At 33.6% G+C, this 22,982-nt stretch overlaps 1 protein-coding gene across 2 annotated transcripts in view; it reads left to right on the top strand.

Moving 5' to 3' along the window:
* The window catches only part of LOC138333300 (neuronal acetylcholine receptor subunit alpha-9-like), an 83,259-nt gene that overhangs the window by 25,388 nt on the left and 34,889 nt on the right, over positions 1–22,982 (top strand). Inside the window, exon 1 of one of the 2 annotated variants that reach the window (XM_069281589.1) lies at positions 6,782–7,120. The exons of the other annotated variant lie outside the window; for it this stretch is intronic. The gene's annotated coding sequence lies outside the window, so the exon portion shown is untranslated. Of the gene's footprint in view, positions 1–6,781; positions 7,121–22,982 lie in introns of those variants that run through there. 2 annotated transcript variants of the gene reach the window in all.

The raw sequence follows: 22,982 nt of genomic DNA, 5'->3' as shown, positions 1-22,982 counted from the left end.
CAAGTCTTATTTTGTGTAACACTAGCCGTCGTCGACCATTTACAAGCATCATAATATGACTTGTAATTCATTTAAGTTTAAATTGCGTGAACGCAAAGCAAATCATTAGGATAGTTGAACGACTGGTTTGCCCGTTGTCAGTGTGATGTGATCAAGGGGTATGGTGTTTGGCGTCTTTGGTAGGATACTTCAGTAAATATCATTATGAAAAAAGACCTGTGTGAAAACCTCTATTTTTAAAAGACAACACAAGTATAATAAAACCTCTCAAAGCATACGCAACATACAAATGTAGAATATATACTTCAGGGAAGGCCGTCCTTAAATGATCTATAGGCTGTTAGTAGGAGGTTAAGTCAAACAAACCAAACAAAATGCAAACCACACTTACTGCCTAGAAAGTCATAGTTCTTACTACGATAGACTTGAATACAACAACTTACCAAACACAACGTGAGTAAGTATATCGTGTTGTGGCAGGTATGATATATTTACTATACAGATCGCACAATTATACGATTATAGAATCTGTGAAAGACGCAAAAACACGTACTTGTTTTTCCTATTCTGTCCTTTGTCTGTCGTTTGGGAAGAATGACATATCGATTATACATAGAGGTTGTTTTTGTTACACAAGTGTCCTTATATAGTATTACATGTACATATGGAGGTGTCCTTGCGCATACCTTTACTTCCTGTTCTTTGCATCAAATGAAAATGAATATCTACATAACAAGGACTACTTGTTTTGGGCTATATTCTTTTTATACATTATACAGTCACCTTTGTCTAACGTAATTGATAGGTTATGTTGGTGAATGTCTTCATTTCATCGATTGGCTTCACACTAAGATAGTATTGGTATTGCGAGTTTACCATCTACTTGACATTGCAGGAAAAGTTCTTTATTGTCCAACTGGTTATAGGGCGATTGAAATAAAGTACACCTGTACGTTAGTCTAATTTATCTACACGTATATATAGGCGAGTATATAAATCTGTAAACATGGGATCTTAACCTCTTAGTGACAAGTGTGCAGTCATAGATATGTTTTTACAATTATTCCTAAAACATTTGAACCGCGTTAGAAATCGCTCGCGTAATTACGAAAAAACTCGTCGAAAATAAATTTGTTTACAAGATTGTGTTCATAGTCACATCAACACGTACTGATATATCCATCAAGTAGCCGTGGAATACTGAAGCACAGTAGCGCAGTTTAGAAAGTGCCTTTCATATTTCCCCCCGACTTAATACACATCCCCCATCGGCTGTGCTATCGCTGCCCCTTTAATAGAACATAGCAAACAGTAAAACCAGATATCCTTGTTAAAAAGTGACATAAAGTAAAATACTTTCAGCTGTTTACTTTACCGCCTTGTCATCAAAATGGAGAATCCCTGTTCAAAAACGATTTGTTACAAGAATCACCTGTCAAAACGCCTATCCCTAACGTTTAACACACTCTTCATTACGGCTATGGCATGAGAAATACACTGTAAGTTAAAAAATAAAAGTACAAAGAGTGGTGTAAGACGTGGAACAGCTGATGATGCTTACATATCATCGTTTTATTTATAGCTAAAACGCATTGCTTATAAATCATATTATTTTTTAAAAAGATGTTACGTCAAGAATTTTACTGTAAAGCTAGTTAACATAGTTCGGAATTAATTGCTCTACAGAAAACGTATGGAATGCTACATTTTATTATCATAACACGAGGGTTAAATATATTAACAATATTAATAACGAATTTAATCACAGCTAATTAAGTAATTTCCTGTAAACAAAGGGCCAACAAAGCTGTATTTTATGTACATTTGTACCACATTTGCCAAGTAATTATTTACTCTCAGAAAGTTCACAAACATATGTATTAACAGTTTTGTTCCCCCGGTTATTATGCTGTATGCCAAGTCTGGATATAAGTGCAGTGAATATAAGTTTGATGTTACGTAGAAGGCCTCTTCAGTAAGGTTAAATCATTGAAAGCTTTTGGATGGATAATGTTTAATCAATCATTTTTTTTTTTATTAAAAAGCAGTTTGATTAGCAGTACTTCATTCTTCCTATGATTGGAATCATTGTACATATACCAAGGGGAGGTTTTTATTTTGCAAATGTCGTTTCGGTACAGAATTCAGAAAATGGCGCAATATTGATTCAGATCGCAAAAAAAAAAAAAAAAAAAAAAACACACAAAAAAACACGTCACTATATTTTTACAAATAAATGTTTTATTAAGCCTAAGCTCAAAACAGTGAGAGGTAACCTAAGGCGTAGCTTTCCTCTTGCCTGTTTATATATCATGCCAAACCTCCTATCCCTAAACAAGACTTGCACCCTCAGGGTTTTAAGTCTTTCGTCCAAGAATTTTGCCAAAACGTCCCTCCCAAAACCAGCAAGAGTTGTTTCTCAATGATAATATAACTCCACACCAATAAGAGGTGCTCCCTTAGGCTTAACTGTCCTCCAGCCTAGTATTATGTCAGACCCCCCTTCAGTAGAAAGAGCCTGGCCCGTTTATTTCCTCACTCGTGCTGACATGACTTTATAGTGCCGTAGACGTATCACCCACGGAACAATAAAGACACACATTTCTACATTTCACAGCGGTGAACATTCGAATATCAACTAGTTTTATCGCCAGCATCACCCACGAAAACATTCCCTCTGAAGCAATTTCAATCGACACCTGTCGAAATTTAACTGCAATTTATCTAAGAACCTAACAGTTTTTATTCGATTCCTCACTTTCTCGCTGTCTTGTTCTAAAACATTGGCCAGTGTATAAACGTAACACTAGAAAACTTGGAGAATGATAACACTAGAAAACTTGGAGAATGATCTCTGGTGTAGCTCTCGCCCGAATTCGTACCATTTAGCTGTGGCGTTGCTGAGTACCTTGATTGCAATATGGTCATATACAAAACAACTTCATCCTTGCTGAAACAGGAGTTTAAAGTTTATCAATAAAAATTTAACGCCATATTGTTGGCCTTAGATGAAGTTACCCCAAGCACAATGTAAATGTTTGTTATTTGCAATAAAGATTAATTTTGCTTGTTTGATGCATTGTGTAATTAACCACAGTGCAGTTATTAGGACTACCGTAGTAAACTTAAAACGACCTCACTGATAAAAGGTAATTCTGGTTTGATTTTTTTATTTTCATTTTCTTTGACCATGAAGTTGTGATAAATGTATAATTAACAGTATGCTAATACACGCAGCTAATATCTTTGGGGGCATAACAAAATCATCATTCTTTTTCATGTACAATTTAAACACAAATGAAAGCTATTTCGGTCTATACACCTTTACGTTACTAGATAACGTTCTTAGAATATTATGAAATGAACAATAATTAAAAGATTACCAGTGGGCTAATTGTCAATATGACTAAAAAAGATCCTTATTATCACAACGTTTGATAAGAGGATCTGGCAACATCCCTTTAGGGGTCATGTCAAGATGACCTTTGGAAATGACCAATCAAATTGCCACTGCAAGCATCTTGACCAAGGACGATATTGTTTGAAAAAACTGTCCGAATTATTTTCGTGTATGTGATAATCTCGCCAAAAGTACACAACAAAGCGAAATGTACATGAATATTGTTACGAAATGGCTTTATAAATTGGCGTAGCAATGTGTAGAAGATGTATTTGATCAGAAATACACGTGATAAAAGGTCATCCGAACATGACCCCTTATGGGATGTTGTCAGATCCTCTATTGAACGGAGTGGTTATAAGGATCTGTATTTTAATCAGATTGGCTAATTGTGGACTTTATACCACTGATACATGGACTACTAAATTAATTATGATTAAAGGGGGTATTGGATGGTATTTTATATCGCCTAATAATTGCGTAGACGTTCAAAGAAATATAATTTTGCTTTGATTATTTCCATACTTGTTTCACTACTAGAAAAGCCATTTTTGTATATCTAAGCAAAACTTTTTGTGTTGTATAAAAGCAAAAACAAAAGCAGTTTTAGATCAATTTAGTACCGAATATCAAACTCTTTTGTTATAAAAAGACATTAATGTAGAAGGGATATTGTCCGTCCGCAAATGTTGTCATTGAAATCATTTATTAAGAATATATAACTTCAAAGCTTTTTCTATCCACAGTTACTACTTTTTCTTTTTTGTTCTGTTGTTTGTATTATTTTCTGATTAGAAAACTTATACTGTCAGTACTGGATGCTACTATTGACCAGATTTTATTATTTTTTATTTTATACATTATTCTACTTTCTAACGAAACTTGACAGTTTAAATCATCACCTGTCGAATCATTGAAAAATGTAATCGATTTGCATTGTTTCTTCTATGAATACAAATGTTCTTCCTGAAACATTGGACTGAAATGTCATTTATCATAAATGCAAAGGTCCAAAATTTACTGTCAGATATCATAATGTCAATATAAAAATCTGCAAAGGCATTTCACACGTTACTGATTTGGTGGTTTCGACCCAATACCACCATGAAAGAATCTGACAACTGAAAATCGTCTTCGTAGTTTTAAACATACTTGAGAACACATAAATTCATTATCAAGGCTTTTACTGCCAAAATTAAATCTCGTCAAATTAAAGTGGTTAACTTATATACACTAAACGCTTATCACGCTGTGTGGAAATCCTGACATATTAACAGTTAAAATTTATTTGAAATCGGTACAGAATGTGTCTCAATATGCATCTTCTACAAATTCGAAAATACGTCACATGATATCAAGACATTTGTGGCACATCATGTATGTTGCGGTATATTCCTTGATCTTCTTTCATTAATTGTTTTGCTCCTTACCAAAAGTTTGTTATACCACCATCTTGTGTAGTCTATCTTAAGTGTGTTAGGTATCTTATGTCATTTACAATTCTTTTTATTCTGATATTAAAAAAATAAAACATTGAGGGATGTTATTGTTCACGAATGACGTAAAAAATCAATATGGATGAAATACTTTATATATATTGATGAAAGAAATCCGTGCGTTTCGTCAGTTTCGAACTTAGGTATAGGCTATATTTGTACGACATGCGTTTCTGACAGGGTTAATTCCCCTGAGGCCTCATTTTCAGTTCCCTTTCCGGTGCAGCTGAGTTAGTTATTTACTTACGTTATTAACAATAGAAATACCTTCTAGGGATTCCGGCATCTCAAACAAGTATGGTTAGCTTAACGAAAAAACAAAACTTAATTTAGATAATGTCACCATCTGTAACATTAATATCGCATTTTTACATAACAACAAAACATGTATTTTACGGATTCCATTGTGATGATAACAACAAGAAGACTGTTGTAACTAATCAGAAGTAATTCATGACAGATATGAACTCCATATGTGCTTGTAAGTTTCATATGTATCTATAATGGTATTAATTACAAGAGTCCGACAACATGCTGAGGGCATTGTCCGCTTCCGTTAATAATAATGGTCCAATTAGTTTAAATAACAAGGCTGCTCATTAGGGTAAGTACTGGACACTGATCAAATTACTCAGTGCTGATTTACAAATATAGGGGACGGAAACATTGAAAGATAACGAATACGCTAAAACAATTAGTAAATATGAGAGATAACATTCAAAATGAAATATGTCTAACTAAACAGAGAAGATGCAAAAATGAAAATTAATCCCAAACTAAACTAAACTAAACTAGACGAAGACACAAGCCAGCACATGTTGAAAACAACCCTGGAAATAAAGCAAACGTAAATGAACTAGAAAGATACAAAAACGGAAATTACTCCAAACTGAAAGACAAAGGACAAAGTAAATTGAAATATAACTGAACAAACTTCAGAAGTACATTTTGTAAAGAAATGAATATTACAAAAGTGATGGAAAGAGACAGACAATACAAAAACGGAGAAACAAATACATATATATGTAACCGAGATAATACGAACGCATTTATATAAGAGAGGCACAAAAGAAGTTAAAAAGCGGATAAAAGAACGTTTAAAGTAATTGAGATGCATAAATTATGAGACCCAAATGATCGTTTCGAAAACATGGAATGAATCGCGGCGTACTGGGTACTAATCAAATACTATCAAACCGAAAAGAAGACCTCCTGTTGTGGCTATTGGTACAGGTAATATGTTTCCCATTCTTAGGAATTCGTAAGATTCAAAACGTCAAATTATATGAATATAGTGCATAACCATTTGTTAATTGATAACATTTAACTAGTCAATGGATATTTACCACAAAGGTTTGTACAGATATGGAACAGACATATATCAATGCACTCTTTATGTTTCTATCAAATGCCATTAGGTTTGCCTATTCACGAATTCGACAAATACGTATACTTTTTATTTCTCTTCATCGATTCAATTGATTTTTCTCTTTTTTCATCTGTATACGTAATTACGTATCAAATTAGAAATTTTGTAAATCATGTCTTTTGAAATCAAATATTATTGACGAAAGGATATTAAAAAAGCAATATGATATTGTTTACTTTTGCAGTCGGGGTGGCCGTCGTAGTTACTAATTTGAAACATAGAATATTTTGGTATTTTTGAACCTTCAATACATAGAATAAATAAGTAGGTATAAAAAGAAACCTCATACACTCCGTACCCTCACGCAGAACAATTAACAGAACCGACTGACACCAGCATGACGCTACTTAATTGGCCCAAAAGAGAGAGCTTTTAACGTACAGGGGCACGTAATTATATACAACATTGTGAGTAGAATCACAACCATTGGTAATGGCCTTCCTTTCTGTTCGTACACTTAAAAGGCCGCGGGAAATTTCATAAATATATATACTTCTGCAAAACAATGATTAACCCCCGCCACTCCACAAATACACACATTACTGTCCTGTTTTCATAAAACCTTAATTGTAAGATAAAGATGGCGAGGAGTCCGTCCGACACGAACCAATAAACCAGGCCTACTTCAAGAGATCCCTAACAAGCGTAATGTTATTGGATTACCAATGGAATTCAGCAGAGTTGTGTCATGCGTGACTTCGAGGGTGCAATAAGTTCGATATGTTTATCGATACTTTTTACTGCCTTCGATTACAGATGTTCTGAAGATGTTATTTACCAAAGTAACTTGAAAAGGTAAGTGGGTAGCAGGCATAGTCAAACATTTTTATTTTTAGATTTTGTTTAAGTTACTTTGATGTACAATCAATATGGAATCGTCTCATATGAATATTACAATAGATACTGTATGACGATTATTTAAATTCTCGGTCAGTGCCCATATTTCGTGGTTTCGTAAACGGAATCTATTTGTGTGGGTTTAGTTTCGTGATACACCGTTTCCTCTAAAGTTTTATGGCGTCAAAGTTATTGATATTTACTTCTATTTTTATTTTGAATATAATCGTTTGTGAGAGGTGTTATTTTGGATAGAGTACACAGTGAATAAAGGCCTAAGGATTGTAAGATAACGTAGCAATACTTCGTTAGTGTTTTGAATTCATGGATTTGAATCAAACCGCAAATATAGTAAAAATTAACAACACACAACATTTACTCGGTGTATATTAATATGTCTTAACTATTAATATTATTCATATTGATTATCAAGATACGTTTTCATACCAGTTCTTAAATAAATTAATGGAAATAATAAAACGTTTAAATATGTCATCACTGAATGATCATCGTAATAGCACATCATGTCGTTGAAATAATGTTGACCTGCGATAATCCGGACGACGAAAAAGTCAAAGAAACTATTTCATTATTGACTTCGAAGCCGATATTTGGGAAATATTTGGTCCGGTTTTATCGAGGGTTCACTGTATATCAGAGCTATATGTTGTGTTATTTTATAACCTTATATATGAATGTAACAATACAATCATCGTCTTAGATTTATTGGACTATAATATATAACTCTTTCATACGTGGATATGAAGGATAGGGATATTCTACCCGAGGGTTACAAAATGTTGTAAAACCCGAGGCTTGCCGAGGGTTTTTACAACATTTTGTGATTCCGAGGTGATACCCCGACGCCTTCTTGCAATTTGACTTCTATTAAATTCCGCCATTTTGAAATAAAATCGAAAAGAAACCGCGACTGCAAGTCAATACACATTGCACTGCACAGCACTCAAAAGCTATCGCTGGCAAAGATAGCAAAGAATCGCTGATTCATGCTGGAAATCATATGCGATACGACTATTATCATCCACATTATGAACCCCCCCCCCCCCCCCCCACCATGAAGTCAAAGTTAACCATATTTTGCGTTACAAATACTGTCAGGATAAGCCTTTTGTAAAATTAAAACGTGATAATTATAGATTCTTCATGAAGAATTTAAATCTACACTCCATTTTGTAAATATTTCTTAAAACATTATCTTAGATAAAGGAATTTCAAAAATATATAATTGACACTTTTATTAAATTGTCAAGATAGTACTTATAATGACCATTTTGTCACTTCGTCACGTGATACATGCGTGCTAAATCCGTTGTACTGTGTGTTCCAATGGTCAGACTTCACACAGTTTTAAGTTACCATGGGTATGCTTTCTGTGTTTCTCCATAGCAGCGAACAATAACGCGTGGATAGGGTCGTTTCTGTCTCACTTTAATAAAAACGGTAAATCTAATTTGCATATAGTTGATAAATGATACTTAGTCCTGCCATTATATTTATTTCAATAGGAATGTTGTAGGTTTACCGGTCCAGACGACACGTGTCTTCTCAGCGTTTCTAGGAATTATCCAATCGGATATGCTTTTCTGTAGCTAAAATGTCGAATGTATTTTAGATCAAAGGAAATAGAGCAGGGAATGTAATAGTTAAATAAAGGAAGACCAATTTTCATATTTTGTCGTTTACCTTCCAAGGACTGTTTTGAGAAAATTGGAACGAATATCTCAATTATATGAAATAGATATATCTACAGTTCAACAAAATACGTTTGCCTCAACTCGATTGTCCAGTGAATTTATTTTTCAACGTAAAATTATTAGATTAACTGCAACAGAAACTTTTTTTATTTAGATTTGGACTAAATTAGTAATTGTTACAATATTTTAAAATTCATCAAGGGAAACGGTTAATTTCAAATATTAAGAGGTTTGGGGACAATACATTTAGTAATTGTTTAATGTATGGCGTATAAAACGTGAAGTTAAGAAGCATTTCATAAATTCTGTATTACTTTTATATGGGGATTTTTTAGTTAAGGAATTCCTCAAAGTTATGAAATGTTCATGGAACCGGGCCCGTAAGAAGTAAACATATAATAATACAATCATTCTGTTAAAAGCAACAAGCACTGAGAGTTAGTTGCTTTATGACAACTTTCTGTCTACACTTGCTGTACCGGAAATAGTATGATTATTTTGTTGATGTCCGGGTCTATGACATATTACCACCACGGCTACAGTTCAGGCCTTGGTGGATTCTGACAGGTTAGAATTCTCCTGATTAATTAGCCTCCTGATCAGACGACTACTACACCAATCAATTATCCCCGGAGCCTCTACACCCTGTCATTCCTCTAACAAAACTGCACTAAAATCATACGACACGCCATAGGTCGAGTGGTGCACTTTACTCCACAATTCTGATACAAGATGCCATGATTCATAATCTCACTTGTTACGTTTTGAAAATGACCTGATTGAACGATCTGAATGTATTTGTATACAGATCAAACAGCGTGATTTGGTATTGATATTTGGGATCACTTCCTCAGCTGTGAAATATAGATCACTACATGTCTATCAACAGGCTAGACTGAAAGATGGTAAACAACCTTATAGAGATTAGTGCGAAACCTACAAACCATAATAAAAAAACAAATTAAATATTGTCTTAAAAATGTAAATATAAATGAGATATAACTTTGCATGTTTATTCTTGGTTGTGGTATATTTAGACAGCCATATTAGTGGGATGTGCTGACCGATGTCTCAGGCAGTATGCTTCAATGACAGCACTATAAAAAGGGTAAGGGTTTCACCATTGTAGAGAGACAACATGACAATACCAGTCTCCCAAAATAAACAGACATTCACATATACACATCGCATACAGGGTAGACCGTTTTTAATGACCCTGGCTATTGATAGAAAACATAAAAACAAACAACCTTCCAAAACAATGTGTGATGAATGTATAGCTAGCCATCCATATTAGTGGTGACAGGATACTGAGACAACTAGATTGTTCTCAAGAAATCTTAGTGGTGAAAGGAAACTGAGAAACCAGTTTGTTTACAAGAAATCTACAAAAAAGAACAGATTGTTTCTTCCACAAACCCCGGGAGAGAAAACCCCAAATGACGTACATCAGCCCGGTATGATAACTCATATCGGTCCTTTTGATATCAATTAATGACGCCATCATTTTATACTAGTCTGGACTTTGTCACGACAGCGTGGACAGTACTAGTACCACATGGACAAAATGTTCATTATCAAGGGCAATAGTGTGAATATACATCTTATTTGAGTCGTATCATATTGTGCATGTAATTTCGGTTGATTGATTCATTTCAGACCCTATTTGTTATTATTCATTTTATAACAAATATGTTCTATCCGGAACGAGGACAGATTGACAGTGTCACTTAATTGACCTTGACCTTATCAACGTCCTTGACATTCTTATACGTAACGGTTCGGTCAGGGTGATTTCCGGCTCTTAATGAACGATGTATTTACTACGAGAATGTGACAAATCAGTGCTGGAATGAAGATCGCAAACACAACATAGGGACAAAGATGTTCTACTTTGTGGCGACTTTGTTTTTATTTAATCAGAGAAACAATAAAGAGATTCTATGGCTTTTAATGGATGACAGGGTTGTATGCAAAATTGGCCGTTCAAGGTCTACGAAGCTCTTCACGACAAAGGCCCTCAGATGAACGAACAATAGGAGATCGTTAAAGCTTCCAAGTTCTAATGGATTGATATGTGGCCTTGTAGTAAACCTATTACTGAACCGACATTGGGAATGTTTCTCTCTTATTTACAGAAGAAATGTCTGAATTAAGAATCCTGATGTAGTTAGGCAAATATCTGGTCAAACGATAATTACACTGGGTCGTATATCACTACATAAACGAATCGTTTTGTTGAACTTTATATCATTATCATGTATATGATTCAGCGACCGAAAGGTTTCTATTACATGTATATTTGTTTGTAATGCATATTTACATGTTACATATCCAAACTTCCTCGTATTACAAATCACCCATATAGAGTCTTGAAGAATCTGCTATTGACATATTCAAGGGAACGCATTCTCAGAAAATATAATTTTAGTTAATAGCTTTAAATGCTCATAAGGCGGAATAATTCCATAAAGTGTGCATTGATGTTCTGTACTGGAATACTACTCCAGTTGTTGATCCAGATACCGACTTGTAGCATCGATTTCCATTGGCTTAAAATCCTCGATTGGATCCAATAACAAATCAGAACCGATGCCGTTTGTAACATCGATTCTAATTAGCAGATATAATAATAGGGTAAAACAAGTATTTTACGGACCCATTCGATACGAAAACCCGCTTGATCACCGCAGGTTATACTGTATCAGGATTTAGCTAGGGAAAAACGTCCATAACTAGATATTGAATGTTATTGGATTGCTTATAGATTATTAATTAAAAGAAGTTAATCAATAAAAAAAGTATTTTAGTTTTCATTCGTGAACCCTGTCGTCGTGAATTAGTATATCATTGGTTAACCCTGCTCTACATGAGATAGTGTGACAATGTCCTTACAAGAAGGACACAATAGTGATTTTTTTTTTCTAAATCAAAAGAACACCTTAATTCATTAATATTTAGATTGATTCTTACTCCGAAAGCTGTAATCTGCAGAATTAAAAAAAAATATTGAACAGATTGATTCATCAAGGTTAAATAGTCTTAGAGATATCGCATTTGCATTTCTGCAAGAAAACAGCGGATGTCTCCCTTCTCAAACTTGGTATGATTGATTTTTTAACTAAATAGATAAAACGCATATATTTTGAACACATTTATAACACAGGTGATTAAGCTTTGTTACTGCAACACTGATCTAGGAACATCTCTTATCAATATGCTTTTTATCATTTATATCCAACAATACTTCGAATAAATCTATCTTCAATGTGTTCAATAAGGCCCATCAACCATAACCGCTACAATGGGTTTTTAATAACTTAAGAAACCATTAATTCTTTACTTTTTGAGTTACAGTGTAACCATGAAATGAGAGTAAATTACATTATTCAATGTTATCCCATTTAAGCATAAAAACGATAATACCTTGAACTGCAATGAATCACCCTTCTCATTAACGAGACTAACGTAATCTTCTCCATGTATGCTAATTATGCCACAACCGGCTTTTTTTCTATTTCATGTTATTTTATTTGCAACTTGATAATTTATCATGGGAAGACACGACTAGCGGATTTGTTCAGCGGTTTTTGATTAATTTTATTTCCCACAGCGACTTGACAATCGATGGATATTTCTATTTTTCCCGCCGATTTGTCGGGCAGACGACAATTTGGGTTTAAGATGAATTTAGCTTTGTTACTCAGTGACGGAAATCACACGAATATGCTGCAGTCCGTGATATTGGTTCTGTTTGCATTTTATTTCACATGTCTATGAGTAAAAAGTGCCCGAAAGCATTGGCAATGAGAATGCACTTTTTGTAACATATACGATACACGAATATGAAGACATCATGGCGAGCGTGGTATACCTTACTATATAAAACATGTAACCATTTTTAGAACCCAGATTTTTTTGTTTGTATTTTGTTTATCAGTATGATTTGTTTCTTATTTTGCTATTTTGACTTAATTTTCGCGGGACAGTATTGTAGGGCTTGTGGTAATATTTCGGGACATCTTAACCGCTCGGTCATCGCGGCCCCTCAACACACATATTTGTTTTAATGATAACAAAATAATGAATCAACATTCAGCAGTAGGAGCTACAGACGAAAGAATGAAGCAGGTACTGTATCGCTGTTAAAGTTCGCGGATTTTTTCCCACTATATTCGTGATTTTTACAGAAATCTAGGAGCAGGACATCCAGTTGGTTGACCCTTGACTTTGAGCAGTATCAAGAGTCAAAATGACAGTTTCTCAGAAACCTGAATAATCAAAACATGTGTGTTTCAAACTCAAGAGTTAAATAAGAGGTTTTTTTGGGTCAAAGCTTACTTTCAAGGGTTTAATGGATATCCTGATAAATCAGAAACAACAGTGACTATAGACATAGTTAAGAACAATAGTATTATAAAGTACCGCATTGTAAGATAAATCGAACCGCGAAATTTCATCTCTATGAATACGCCACGTAAAAGAACACGCAAAAAAGTGAACCCATGAGTTTGAAGCGCTCTGCAGTATTGCATTATATATAAATGATGGTCATGATACAAAAGTAATAATGTGCTAATAATACGCGTCATTTAAATATACACCGATTATGACAAAATGAACTGAAAAATAGCGTCCCCAAACCCCAAGAATTGAAAATGATTGAGAAATATATTTATTTTAGGGATAACAAAATAATGATCCAATACTCAGCAGTAGAATCTATAAATGCATGATAGAAACATGCATTGCATAACAGAAGCATGATGATCACAGCTATACTATGACGTAAGTAATAGTAGTAATATGCGACATGTTCTGCCAATGCCTCTGTGGCCAAAATCAAAATACACTCATATAAAACATAGTCTATGTGCTATATTAATTAATCTCCCTTTGGTGTATGGAAGAGACTGTTTGTTCAAGACCAAGTTTAGATACAGCTTTGACCTCCCCATGTGCAGGCGGGATTCACGTGTAAATACTGACACCGCCATCCAATGTTTACAACATGTTTACATGCCTGAGGAGCGTGAAAGCTGATGAACACGTGCTTGGTTCAATAAGCTACAACTTTTTAAATTGCAACAATATGTTCTCGACCATATAGATAGCGAGATATCAAAGCTATAGTTGATCATTGCGTTTGGCTGTTGATGACATTAAGAAGATAATAAGAATCAAAGAAGATGAGTTATAGAAAAAGGAAAGAAGGAAAAAATTCATCCTTTGGTTCTGACGTATTTTTACTTTCTTCACTAAAGAAAAAATTGGAAGCTGATGTATCTTCAATGACTACAGGTTACAATCCACCCACTGCTCTTAGAAATAGATTGGATGGATATGTAACCCTTGGCTAAAGAAGATTATGTTGATTCATCCCACATTGTACACATATTTAGTATATTATGAATGTACGATATTGCATTACAACGATAACAACATTGGTTGTAATATATGTCCCATGAATTATGTACTCGTTATTCCAAGGGTTACTATCACTGTCATTTAATCCACTTCTGGAATTCGTGTTCACCTAATGAAGACTCTGTGTGCGACAACAGATGGGACAGGTAATAGTTTGGTCCTATTGTGTACATCAAGATAATCGAATAATTATACACTATATGGCTTTGAAATTGGTTATCACTCTATGTAATCTTCAAAGGAAGCCTCTGTAGGTCTGAAATATAAATGCTTTCAGTTTTGCTATGACAATAACCAGGATTGTATATGATGACAGTGATAGTAACCATTGGAATATCCAAGATGCTTTTATCACAACCTTCAATAGTAATCCTGAAACTCGCACAGAAGTTACTCAAGTGTTTAGAATAGCAATTGTAACCTTGACCTTTCTAAAACATGAATTTTGAATGTTTTTTCTTAAATGTATGTTACTGTCAGAACTCTGACAACATTTCTATCAATATCAACACAGATCTAGATATCTATCGGAGAACCATATTTTTTCCCCAAATGACGGGTATCAGAAAACTCGATATCGCAAATTAAGGGGCCATCATTCTAGAATGTTTGAACGTCCTTATATAACACGATTGATTTGTCTCATCCTTACAAGGGATCCCTGTTTTATTTTTGGCATCCATAATGAAATGGAAAGCTTAAATATTAAACAACTGACACTTTAACATTTTTTTAAAACTACCGTACGTTGAATACATATGGTCTATTTAGAGAGAAAATTTTGGACATAATTCTTCGTAGGAAATTGGAACGAATGATGCGTTTCTTTTTTACTGACTGCTGTAGCGTGAATAAATCAAATTAATTAAACGCATGTGTTGAGTACATTGATGAAGATTACACAATGACAAATCCAATGATAAATGTCGTGTTGCCGGGGACAGTACAAGTGAAAAATGTCCATAAGTCGATAATGCAGTTGTTGCATCGAAGGTATTATAACATGTGTTGCAATGTACATATGTATCGATAGAAATAATTCACGGCCCGATGACTAAGTGCTATACGTTATGAATCATAATCAACCGTAAGTAAACATAACATGTCAATAAAACAGGAAAAGATTAATAAACTGATACCGTCTAGACCCAAGAGAGTGAACATTTGACGGTAATCTTGCCAACACGTGTCATCATAATACAGACTCATTTGGACGTTATAACAATGACATTAACAGCTGTTACACGCCTGGCCAACTAATGAACAATGATTTATTTGTCAGAATTCCCATTCACAATACACTCAGGTATTAGTAAAATGTTTATTTTGTTTCCACGGCCAAAGAGTGTGTCAAGGGACGCAACCCGTACAGAACACATCGATTTCGTGTTTCACTTCTGAATAAATACAAAGACAAATACATGTGTGGAAACATATATGATATAAAATTAGCTATTATTATTTTTTTATCAATTATTACCACGGCATAGATTGTTATATACGGCTATTCCACTATCTACATTTGTAGGTGTAAACATTTATCTGTAGTTAGAACATTAATGATCACTTGTTATCTTTAGCATGCGGTATAGCAAAAACATTTCCTCATCATCAGTCTGTGCATCATATTTCTTTAATAAAGACACAGTTTATTATGTACTTACACCATGAATACAATAAATACCATATACTCTCATATTCTTTATTACTAAACTATAACGGAAAATGTCTATTTACAAATCAGTTACCAAAAAGTTACATTCATTGCATAGCTGTTTGATTTCGGGAGGAGGGGACTCAGCGAACACTTCGCGATCTTCTCTTTATTTCTAGTTAGTATGGAAAAAATCCAACATTGGTCAACATATATAAGCTATACAGGTACTCTCTTTTTCCGGAAACTAACTTGACCCTAATAAAGCGAAATCTAGTCACACACGAATGAAAACAACTACTGTATGTAACAAAATTGGTCACATAATTACTGATTAATTATAATTTGTTCATCTTCATTTTTTCTACTTAATTATAATTACATACAGAACTTTCGTTGATGGATTCGATAAACGTCCTTTTAATAGCTAGAGTCATTTAAGGTCGGCCTCCCGTATATGCAGTGTACAGCGTATGTGAGGTGTGTGCATGTTTTGGAAGACCCTTTTTATAATGTTATCTTTCTGAAACGTATCATCAGAGACAAGGAACAACAACAACCCATCCCCTCACATCAAACAGCTGACAACTGATAAACCAGTCGTCCCACCCTGCTTCCTTCATGCTGAGTGCTTAACAGGAGGATCAACCTACAGAGCGATAATGCTGATACCTTTATGTCAACTTTTATATCATCCACCGGAGGTATATTAATACTTCGTCATTTACCCAGAAAAATACATTCCTAATTAAGATATTATAAGACTGTATAAGTTTCACTTACACTATGACAATAAGGGTCAACTGAATACTAAACACCAAAATTTAATAAATGCATTGAAACTATGGGTCTTACCACAACCAAAATATCAATAATTGCAACATATAGTTTATACATGTACGTGATAGTTACTATCATTTACGGGGAATTAAACATAGAATATATATTTGCATCCAATTAGATTACCGCGAACTTATTTACCCGCAAATTAAGTTAAAAGAATGAAACAAAACAATTTCGTTCATACCAACGGTTGTAATACTGCCTAGTCTAGGGCAACACACTCATGTCGCCTGAGACTGTATTGCATGTCTACCTATGCAAAAAAAGCCTCGTGACGTTACGGCGTCAACAAAATCTCTATTTCCTTGGTAAAATTTTAACATTTTTTTCACAAATATGACTGGTTTTACTATAAAAGATGCAAACAACGGAATTTGTGTTGAAAATATCACGTAATTTTTCATGTATGGAAAAAAGACTTCCAGTCGTGGATTTCTTCGAATTTATTTCAAAATGGCGGGGTATTATAGTTGTAAAGTTATAAATAAAACGTCGAGGTATGAAAGAAAAATACCCTTTCTTAAACGTCGAGGTATGAAAGAAAAATACCCTTTCTTAAGTGGATATGAAGGATAGTGATAGTCTACCCTCGGGATCACAAAATGTTGCAAAACCCTCGGCAAGCCTCGGGTGTTACTACATTGTTTGACCCTCAGGTAGAATATCCCTATCCTTCATATCCCCATATGAAAGAGTCTTATAATATTACATCATTGCGGTGGCTGATTTGTGTCATTTCGTCTTTTCGTATTTTCGTCTTTTCGCCCCGAAAAGACGAAAATTAGCAAACCTTAAATTTCGTCTTTTCGTCTTCCGGTCCGATGTGGAAGCCATTTGATTTTTTTTATCTTATTGACTTAATTGTTCAATATGGAAGCATCAAAGTAGTTTATGACAACAATCGATTTACTAAATTGATAAGTATTACCAGGTACTTCATCAATAACTAAGATTAGTAGTATCAAATCAGGAGTAAACATGTATGTTTACAGCGGTTATGTAGAACACGTAGCACGTGCCACTAACAGATTCATCATTCCGCAAACCTTTAAGACTAATTGATACATTTTTTTTTAAAATTCATTAATATCTAATTTTCTGTGTTCTAATCGCCCTATTTAGTAATTACGCTTATCAAAACATTGCCGTGTATATGTTAGGTACATAATAAACTTAAAATGCTAAACATAGCACTTATAGGAGTGGCCTCCCATACACAAATTGAAAAAAAAAATTGTCCGCGGGTAATATTTGAAAGCGTTTGAACCACGGATCAACTTGTTAACAAAATAATAATGAAAGACAACTCGCGAAGACTTTAACTTTAAAGGAAGAACTTGTACCAAGACATTGCTCAAATACAGTTAATTACAACAGTCAATCAGTAGGTACCATGCACTGTATATTATTTGAAAAGACATTTTGACTACACATATTGTACATGATATGGTCTTCATCATAATTGTACATTAGAAATTACATTATAATCTCCGTCGTATATGAAAGATGATAAAGTATATCTGTAATTTGTAATTTTTCGGGGTGAAAAGACGAAAAGACGAAAATTAAGGTTTGTTAATTTTCGTCTTTTCGGGGCGAAAAGACGAAATTTAAGGTTTGTTAAATCTCGTCTTTTCGCCCCAAAAAGACGAGATTTTTGAAGGCGAAAAGACGAAAATTAAAGGCGCTAATTAGCTTGCATCATTTTCGTCTTTTCGTGTTTGAAAAGACGAAATTGCATAAATCAGCCACCATACATCATATCTTACTACTAGTGCTTTACAAATGCACTATATTTACTCTTCACTAATTAGTTTCGAAGAGGATAATATTGTCCAGTAACTATTCACTAATTAGTTTCGAAGAGGATAATATTGTCCAGTAATATATATATATATATGAGCAAATGTACATGATATTCATTAATCAAAACTGTCGATTAGCATGTTATTTTAGAATTAATTACCTCTGGTAATAAGTCAAAATATTTTCGCTTTACATTCATTATTTCAGTCATGGTGTTATGATCATCAGATGTTCAACCGGTTGTTAATCAAGTTTCTTCATTGTTACTGCAAACAAAAGACGTATATCCTTGATAAACGATTACTTTTATCTTTTCCATTTGATAATCAGTTGTTACTTTATATATTTAATGTAGGTAAATTCTTTCGTTTTTTCTTATTGTTTTCATCTATAATGTTAAACATAAATGGGTAGAAAACAATATAAAAATGTTGCAGCGTTATTGACCTATCAGTAGAAAATGTTGTTAAGTAATCAATCTACCAATGTTCTCTCCTTTCTCCTAACATAATTTTAAGCAAGATGAAGAAAGGTTATCCCTGGATATTTCGTTTTACAATAAAAATTGACCTAAATGTATACCAGTAAAATAATAAATAAAAACAAGAAAGTGTTACATATAAGACATAACACGTGTATCACATTGTTATTGCAATACTTTAACCTAAGCCTTAAACCTTAAATCTTCATTTTGAATAATATTTAGGTTAGTCATCACTGAACATGCATTTTTAGTATTGGTCTTGTTATTGAGAAATCATATATGAACTTCAATAAGAGTTGAGTTGGTTCTTGAACAGCTTTGTGTTTCACTTTAGCAAATCAAGTCAGATTGTTTAGTGACTTAATGATGGAGTTCCAAACCAGGATATATACATGTAGTAAAGTGAAATTCTTATAAAAAAAGCATAGTCAACCAGACATCCGAACTCAAAATTAAAAGAGTTCAATATAATAATAGAAATAGATCATAATGAGTAATATCAATATATTTTAATGAAGACATGAATATATTAACATTTAGTATACTGGTCATATTACGAAAAACAGAATCATTCAGCCAGAAATTTAACATTATTAAGCGTCGTGTTGGTAACTTTATGAAGCAAACAAAACCCACACTAGTTTCTTTACAGAGAAACTTTTGGGGAACTTTTCAGTTTTAAAGAATCTAATGTACATTGCTTTATAGAATAATGCACATCTCTAGTCTACTATATGCTTAAACGGTTTCATTGGTGTAATAACGAATCGATAATAATCAATTTTGTATTTGTTATTAAACGAACTCTGATTAGATATCCCTTTTCAGTCCCTTTTATTTAGAAAAGGCGATAGTTTAACGTAATATGATAAAACAGGTTTATAAACTTATTTGCCAAGCTATATTCTTTCGAATATTTAATATTAATTCAGAATACAAGCGTAACGTAACGCTACCCATATTGGTACGCTACACAAATTGGTACACATTAATATATATGAAGCAGACTTTTCAGTTTACAATCTAAACTGACAATAACTGTAACGAACAAAAATTGAGATGCTTAGCAGTAACTGTGACAATTTTCATATGTCATATTCTTTCCTGTTGCTTATTATCTCTATTAAACACGAAAATAATGAAATTGTGAAAGAATCCGGGAAAAGACGTCGTGCGACAGCCCTAAACACACCTTATATGTTAAAACGCTAAAAACAATTGCTGAATGGGATATATTTGACAGATATGTGGCTTAAATCAACTAAAAATGTTTGAACTTCCGTTAAATGATTCAAACATTTTTATCTTATCTGACATTCATTTATCAAATCAAATTTAGGAGATGTACCATTTTGGGTACTCAAACCTGCTGAAACACAAGGCTTAACGGGGCATGCTTTAAAGCTCTCTATTTATAAATATATGCATTGTTGACAAGTAAATAAAACACGAAGTTAAAACAGGAGACATCTATTTGTGGAATGTTTAAAGAAAAATCTGGATTGAAGCATATGTTAGAAAATTTTAACATTTTTTCTTTTCAAAAAGGTTACCAATTTGGGTAGCGTCACGTTCCGCATATAATTTAAACATTATTTACAAATGTATAGAGAAATTGTCTTTTATCAATTTAATTGCTTGGCGCTTTCCCATCCATATCAGACATTGTGTCATCATTTAGAGTTATTTTTTTGTAGTTTTGGCTGCAAAACTTCAATGATAATTCCCTGGAGGACACAACAGCAGAATGATGTCGTTCATGTTTTAAAGTTGTTAAATATTTCATGTAAAATGTACACCATCGCTTTAGAAGTTTTCATATCGAAATCAGAATATATGTGAATAATGCTTAAAACGGCGTCATTCATCGATAGGACAATAAAACGTTTTGGGTGTTATATTAAAAGGGTTAATCCATTACTCCGTTTGATGTTTGATCCATAGAATGGAAAGCTGTAGCACATATGTATATTAATCATTGTTATGTGTCAAAGACAAGAAGTATTAAAAGTAGTGTTATCATGGTACTACCATCACCAACATTTTTTGCGTATTCAACATATTTATGTTATCAAAGTTGCGATCATTGGTTCTAACTTTCAATCGTGTATTCATTAAAATGTTTTGCAGTTCAATAACCATTGGTACTCGTATATTCATTCAAACGTTTCGTAGTTCAATAACCATTGGTATTCGTGTATTCATTCAAACGTTTCGCAGTTTAATAACCATTGGTATTCGTGTATTCATTCAAACGTTTTTCAGTCCAATTACCATTGGTATTCGTGTATTCATTCAAACGTTTTGCAGTTCAATAACCATTGGTATTCGTGTATTCATTCAAACGTTTCGCAGTCCTATAACCATTGGTATTCGTGTATTCATTCAAACGTTTCGCAGTTCAATAACCATTGGTATTCGTGTATTCATTCAAACGTTTTTCAGTCCAATTACCATTGGTATTCGTGTATTCATTCAAACGTTTCGCAGTTCAATAACCATTGGTATTCGTGTATTCATTCAAACGTTTTTCAGTCCAATTACCATTGGTATTCGTGTATTTATTCAAACGTTTCGCAGTTCAATAACCATTGGTATTCGTGTATTCATTTAAACGTTTCTCAGTTCAATAACCATTTGCATTCATGTATTCATTCAAACGTTTTCCAGTTCAATAACTATTGGTATTCGTGTATTCATTCAAACGTTTCGCAGTCCTATAACCATTGGTATTCGTGTATTCATTCAAACGTTTCGCAGTTCAATAACCATTGGTATTCGTGTATTCATTCAAACGTTTCTCAGTTCAATAACCATTGGTATTCGTGTATTTATTCAAACGTTTCGCAGTTCAATAACCATTGGTATTCGTGTATTCATTCAAACGTTTTTCAGTCCAATTACCATTGGTATTCGTGTATTCATTCAAACGTTTCGCAGTTCAATAACCATTGGTATTCGTGTATTCATTCAAACGTTATTCAGTCCAATTACCATTGGTATTCGTGTATCATTCAAACGTTTTGCAGTTCACTAACCATTTGTATTCATGTATTCATTCAAACGTTTTGCAGTTCAATAACTATTGGTATTCGTGTATTCATTCAAACGTTTCGCAGTCCTATAACCATTGGTATTCGTGTATTCATTCAAACGTTTCGCAGTTCAATAACCATTGGTATTCGTGTATTTATTCAAACGTTTCTCAGTTCAATAACCATTTGTATTCGTGTATTTATTCAAACGGTTTGCAGTTCAATAACCATTGGTATTCATGTATTCATTTAAACGTTTCGCAGTTCAATAACCATTGGTATTCGTGTATTCATTCAAACGTTTCGCAGTCCTATAACCATTGGTATTCGTGTATTCATTCAAACATTTCGCAGTCCTATAACCATTGGTATTCGTGTATTCATTCAAACGTTTCGCAGTTCAATAACCATTGGTATTCGTGTATTCATTCAAACGTTTTTCAGTCCAATTACCATTGGTATTCGTGTATTCATTCAAACGTTTTGCAGTTCAATAACCATTTGTATTCATGTATTCAGTCAAACGTTTTGCAGTTCAATAACCATTGGTATTCGTGTATTCATTCAAACGTTTTGCAGTTCAATAACTATTGGTATTCGTGTATTCATTCAAACGTTTCGCAGTCCTATAACCATTGGTATTCGTGTATTTATTCAAACGTTTCGCAGTTCAATAACCATTGGTATTCGTGTATTCATTCAAACGTTTCTCAGTTCAATAACCATTGGTATTCGTGTATTTATTCAAACGGTTTGCAGTTCAATAACCATTGGTATTCATGTATTCATTTAAACGTTTCGAAGTTCAATAACCATTGGTATTCGTGTATTCATTCAAACGTTTTGCAGTTCAATA

This window comes from Argopecten irradians, chromosome 10, assembly GCF_041381155.1.
Source record: "Argopecten irradians isolate NY chromosome 10, Ai_NY, whole genome shotgun sequence".
In the NCBI taxonomy this organism is placed as follows: Eukaryota; Metazoa; Mollusca; class Bivalvia; order Pectinida; family Pectinidae; genus Argopecten; species Argopecten irradians.
The sequence above is the reverse complement of the archived record's forward strand: the minus strand, read 5'-3'. Positions and strand labels throughout refer to the sequence as shown.